We start from the raw sequence: 6,576 nt of genomic DNA, 5'->3' as shown, positions 1-6,576 counted from the left end.
CCATCTCTTGTATCATGTCTTCAATCTCTGTTCATCTCTTGTATCATGTCTGCAGACTCTGGTCATCTCTTGTATCATGTCCTCAATCTCTGACCACCTCTTGTATCATATCTGCAATCTCTCACCATCTCTTTTATGATTATCTCTTGTATTATGTCCATAGTCTCTGACCATCTCTTGAATCATATCTGCAGTCTCTGTCCATCTCTTGTATCATGTCCTCAGTCTTCGTCCGTCTCTTGTATCATGTCCTCAATCTCTGTCTATCACTTGTATCATGTCCGCAGTCTCTGCCCATCTCTTGTATTATGTCCGCAGTCTCAGGCCATCTCTTGTATCATGTCCGCAGTCTCTGGTCATCTCTTGTATTATGTCCTCAATCTCTGTCCATCTCTTTTATCATGTCCGCAGTCTCTGCCCATCTCTTGTATTATGTCCTCACTCTCTGTCCATCTCTTGTATCATGTCTGCAGTCTCTGACCATTTCTTGTATCATGTCCTCAATCTCTGACCATCTCTTGCATCATGTCTGCAGTCTCTGACCATCATTGTATCATGTCCTCTATCTCTGTTCATCTCTTGTATCATGTGCATAGTCTCTGCCCATCTCTTGTATCATGTTCTCAATCTCTTTCCATCTCTTGTATCATGTCCACAGTCTCTGACCATCTCTTGTATCAAGTCCTCAATCTCTGTCCATCTCTTGTATCATGTCCGCAGTCTCTGACTATCTCTTGTATCATGTCCTCAATCTCTGTCCATCTCTTGTATCATGTCTTCAGTCTCTGACCACCTCTTGTATCACAACTGCAGTCTCTTTTCATCTCTTATATCCTGTCTGCAATCAAATTAAAGGTGGATTAGACAGATCTATAACAGCAGAACAAACACAGTTTAATACGGACAGCCTAGGATCACCAGACAGCCACTTGTAAAAGTAAACCCTCGTATTTGTTCTCTTAAAATCCAGCAAACTAAAACAGCTTTCTTCAGCAAGGTAGCCACACACAGTCCAAAAAATTCTGATATATTGAAAACACACAATGGCTCATCACCAGTACACAAGTCCCACACCAGGGTTCAGGGTTCCCGTCTGCTTCAGTGCACTGCAAAGGCTGGGGGAGGTCCGCAAGCAATGTCTCAGTCACTAGACAGTCCACACTATCTCACAGCTTTAAACTACTCCACCTCACCGACAGGTTTCGACTCCTTCCTGCCCCTTTGCACGCCTTCCCTGCAGGCAGGTTAACCTTTTTCTGTACCAAAGTCCCTGCACTCGGGGATGGAGGATTTTTCCCACCCAAAGACTCTCTGAGACTCCGAATTCCAGATTCCCATATAAGGACTTAGCAATCCTGGGCAAAGCACTCTTTTGATTGGGTGGTGGGTCAGAATTACTTACTCAGGCCTTACCAACCAATTTGTTTCTGCCTCATTGACCAATAAAAAGGTCTATCTTACCCTGTTGCCAGGCCCCTTGGCTGCAGCTCCAGAAAAGCCTAGCCCCTTGGGTCTGCAGCCAATGGACCAGACCCAAGAGAGCTGAGATATGGCTGGAGAAAGAACACCCTGCTGAATGGCGTAAAAGGGCTTTATCAGCCTCCCCACATTCATTCAAGGCAGACTTGGAGAGGAAAGGAAAGCACATGGAGCCAATCAGTCTGTGCTGCATGCACAAATGCTCACAGGGAACGTGCTGACAGGAGGAAAGGGCAGAGTAGTAGACTCAAGAGAGCTGAGCTATGGCTGGAGGAAGAACACCCTGCTGAGTGGCTTAGAGGGCCTTATCAGCCTCCCCACATTCATTCAAGGCAGACTTGGAGAGGAAAGGTAAGCACATGGAGCCAATCAGGCTGTGCTGCATGCATAAGTGCTCACAGGGTACGTGCTGACAGCAGGAAAGGGCAGAGTAGTAGACCCAAGAGAGCTGAGCTATGACTGGAGGAAGAACACCCTGCTGCATGGCTTAAAAGGGCCTTATCAGCCTCCCCACATTCATTTAAGGCAAATTTGGAGAGGAAAGGAGCCAATCAGGCTGTGCTGCATGCATAAGTGCTCACAGGGGATGTGCTTACAGGAGGAAAGGGCAGAGTAGTTTACTTACAAATGTGCTGTTGCTTCCTCATCCAATCAAAGGTTTGGGGGGGGTCAGAGAAGTGACATTCTTAATTGTTTTTTCACCTGCCTAATTATTAGCTGTCTGGCTGGAGTTTAGAGTTAAAATATATCTGAGCTCTAGAACGAAAATTTAAATTATTGAAGCTTGCAAGTCCTCAGATGTGGCAGCTGCATTCGTTTCCTTTCTCCCAGAAATATGTTAATCAGGAAATGAAAGTACTGTGGCCACTAGATGGCGCTGATGATACAGAAATGACATATAATGCAGGAAGTACGGCAACATTCGCCCTGATAGTGCAAATGCTTTTCACATCCGCACAACGAACGTTTTATACATAGACCACTCAGTGTTATGTGAGTGAAGGATATAGACTCGGGATATCATTGTGTTCCTTACAGAGACACCTACATGATCCAACCTACTGTCACCTGACATTACTGACGCTTACAGTACATTAAAATAGAATGACCTGATTATAATGGATTGCGTAATACCATTGTTACATTTTTATGGCGTGATGTATTTAGAAGTGAAGAAATCTGTGAACTCCCCATGTTATATAATAATGTAGCACTCAGTACAGCACAATGTTCACATGGTACTGGCACATACATCTGGAAATTCAGGGAGTTTAATCACTTGCCTACCCCCTTCCCGCCCAGTCCAATTTTCAGCTTTCAGCGCTGTCGCACTTTGAATGACAATTGCCCAGTCATATGACACTGTACCCATATGACCTTTTTATAATTTTTTTCACGCACAGTTGAGCTTTCTTTTGATTGTATTTAACCACTTAACGACCGCCCACCACAGTTTTACTGCTGCAGGCAGCAGCTCCTGGGCAAAGTGACCTTATACTACGTCACTCGCTCAGGAGACTCTAGGGGGCGAGCGCGTGCCGCCGCCGGCCGCCCCCGCCCCTGCTTGTTAGATGGGGAACCAGTGCGTGTGACCGAGAGAAAAGGACAGACAGCTGATATAAACACAGCCGTCTGTCATTCTCCCTGAAGTGATCACAGAGGCTATCTGATCCTGCTACATAGGATCGCATGTCTCTGTGGTTACTTCACAAACCACGCCCCCTGACAGTTAGAATCACGCCCCTAGGGACACATTTAACCCCTTGATCACCAGTAAATTGTTAGATCCTATCACTTAGTACCCAGTGTTAGTGGCCATCATCCCGGTAGATAGATACAAAAAGGGTACCCCCAATGGGGTACCCTTTTTGTATCTTGATCACCAGTACAGTTAACCCCTTCCCTGATGGTGTCATTTTTACAGTAACAGTGCATATTTTTAGCACTGATTACTGTAGTAATGTCACTGGTCCCCCCAAAAGTGTCAAAAATGTCAGTTAGGGGTCCGATCTGTCCGCCGCAATGTCGCAGTCCCGCTAAAAATCACAGATCGCCGCTATTACTAGTAAAAAAATAATCAATAAAAATGACAAATCTTTCCCATAGTTAGTAAGCGCAATAACTTTTGCGCAAACCAATCAAAATACGCTTATTGCGATATGTAGCAGAAAACAAATTGGCCTAAAATGTTAAAAAATTTTGATTTTTATATATATATTTTTTTTTTTTTGAGAATTTCATATAAAAGAATGTGAAAACTATTGTTATTTTTTCAAAACTGTCACTATTTTTTTGTTTATAGCGCAAAAAATAAAAATCGCACAGGTGATGAAATACCACCAAAAGAAAGCTCTGTTTGTGGGAAAAAAAGGACGTCAATTTTGTTTGGGTGCAGCGTCGCACGACCGCGCAATTGTCCGTTTAAGTAACGCAGTGCCGAATCGCAAAATAGGGCCTGGTCAGCCAATTCCTCTGGTCTTGAAGTGGTTAATCACCACTGGGGTTTTTATTTTTTGCTAAACAAATGAAAAAGACAGAAAGTTTTGAAGAAAAAAAAAGTTTTTCTTAGTGTCTATGATAAAATTTTGCAAATAAGTAATTTTTCTCCTTCACTGATAAGCACTGATGAGGCTGCACTGGTAGGCGGCACTTGCATAGTTAGGTTGAAAAAAGACTCAACCAATAAAAAACAAAAAACAGTAAAGGAAACCCAACCATACCAGTGGCGGCCCGTCCATTGGGGGTTCAGGGGCGCTGCCCCCCCATCCATGCTTCCGGCCCCCTAATCTACTGTACATGCAGGGCGCCAGACGCATGGATTCCAATGGGTTTTTTTTTTTTGGAAGCACATGATTAGAGCCAGAGGCTCTAATAGGCTTCAGAAAAGGATGGGCTCGGGACGCAGAGCACTGCAACTTGAGCCCACCCAGTTGTGTGACAATAGTGAATGAATATTCGCTATTGTCACAGGAATCCTCCTTCTGGAAAATCAGGAAGCGGGTCCTGAGACCCATTTCCTGATTGGCCGAAAGGAGAAGCCATGCCATTGGCCGAGGAGGAGGAGGAGAGAGGAAACGCAGGAGACTTAGGAGAAGCCGCCGCTGCCTGCCCTCCACATGTTCACGGTGAGTGAGCCAGCGACCGGGGGGGGGGGTATGGTGTGGTCCGTCTGAAGCCCCGCCCCCCCCCCTCCCCCCTAGGCCCATGGAGCACCAGCTGCCACTGAACCATACAATCCCATATACACAATCCTATACCCGCAGTTGATCCAGAGGAAGGCGTAAAACCCCAGCAAAGCATGATCCAATTTCCTACAGCAGGGGAAAAAATATCTTCCTGATCCCCCGAGAGGCAATCTGATATTCCCTGGATCAACTTTACCTATAAATATTAGTGCCCATTATATTATGTACACCCAGGAAAGAATCCAGGTCTTTTTTTTAAAGCAATCTAGTGAGCTGGCCAGAACCACCTCTGGAGGGAGTCTATTCCACATTTTCACAGCTCTTACGGTGAAGAAACCTTTCCGTATTTGGAGATGAAATCTGTTTTCCTCCAGACGTAAAGAGTGCTCCCTTGTCCTCTGTGTTAACCTTAAAGTGAATAACTCAACTGATTGGCAGCACTGATGGGCACTAATTGGCACCACTGATGGTCATTGATTGGACCTGATTAGAAGTGCTGATGGACACTGACTGGCAGCACTGATGGGTATTGATTTGCACTAATTGGAGGTGCTGATGGTCACTGATTGGCAGCACTTATGGACACTGGCAGCACTGATGGACATTGATTGGCACTGATTTGAGGTGCTGATGGGCACTGATTGGCAGCACTGATGGGCACTGATTGGCAGCACTGATGGGCACTGATTGGGGCACTTATATGCACTGATTAACAGCACTGATAGACACTGATTGGAGGCACTGATGGGTACTGATTAGGGGCACTGGTTTGCACTGATTGGAGGCACTGATTGGGGGCACTGATTGGCATCACTGATAGACACTGATTGAAGGCACTGATGGGCACTGATTGGAGGCACTGATTGGGGGCACTGATTGGCATCACTGATAGACACTGATTGGACGCACTGATAGGCACTGATCAGAGGCACCAATAGACACTGATTGGAGGCACTGATGGACACTGATTGAAGGCACTGATGGGCACTGATTGGAGGCACTGATTGGGGTCAATGATTGGCAGCACTGATAGACACTGATTGGAGGCACTGATGGGCACTGATTGGAGGCACTGATCAGCACTGTTGGGGCTGCACTGATAATCAGGACACCACTGATCAGTGTAGATGTCTCCTGTTAGGATTGCCAGTTACTGGCTCTCCGCTCTCCTCACGCTGTGACAGAGTGAGGAAAGGAATGCCGATAATCGGCAAGCGTGTTAACATTGTGATCAGCTGTGATTGGACATAATTGATCATGTGGTAAAGGGCCACTGTGGTTTGCCATTTACCCCAATCTGTGACCAGCTGTGTCCGAAAGACACAGCAATCACTGAGTGCACCGGATTCATTCTGCAGCAGAGGCGCAGGGGGCGTGGTTCTGGGAGGAAGGTTCTCAGAAGGGTGAATGGGGAACGGGGTCTATATGTACCAATAGATCACAGTACTCTCCCTTATAATGCCTTTAGCTGATTTTTTTGTTTTTTTTGTTCTTCAGAAGGACGGTGCCATCTTTATTGAGGCATCATCCAGGATCACTATCTACTTCCTGGGCTGAAATTACGACTCAGAGATAACACAGCCATGTAATCCTGGTGCCTGCGCAGTTCTTGGCTGTGTTTATAAATGCCTGACACAGATCAGCTCCTGCCGTAGGCACTCACCTTGTGACTTGCTACAAAATTACAATGTACAGTCTGATCACTGCAAGAGAGTAAATTCTTCTTGCTGCCTGCGGCAGACTGATGACATCATCACAGCCTAGGCAAAGTTACTGTATGGAGTTTAAGAATGGTTTTTTAATCATCAAAGGGGGAGTGTTTCTGAAAAATAATATTGTTGCTGTCTATTGCAACGTGTCAAGAATTTTTTCATATGTCTGATTACAGTAAACCCCCATTATATTGCAGTTC

Source organism: Pelophylax lessonae (genome assembly GCF_965119305.1).
Source record: "Pelophylax lessonae genome assembly, chromosome: 12".
NCBI lineage: Eukaryota > Metazoa > Chordata > Amphibia > Anura > Ranidae > Pelophylax > Pelophylax lessonae.
This window is presented reverse-complemented; position numbering follows the sequence as displayed.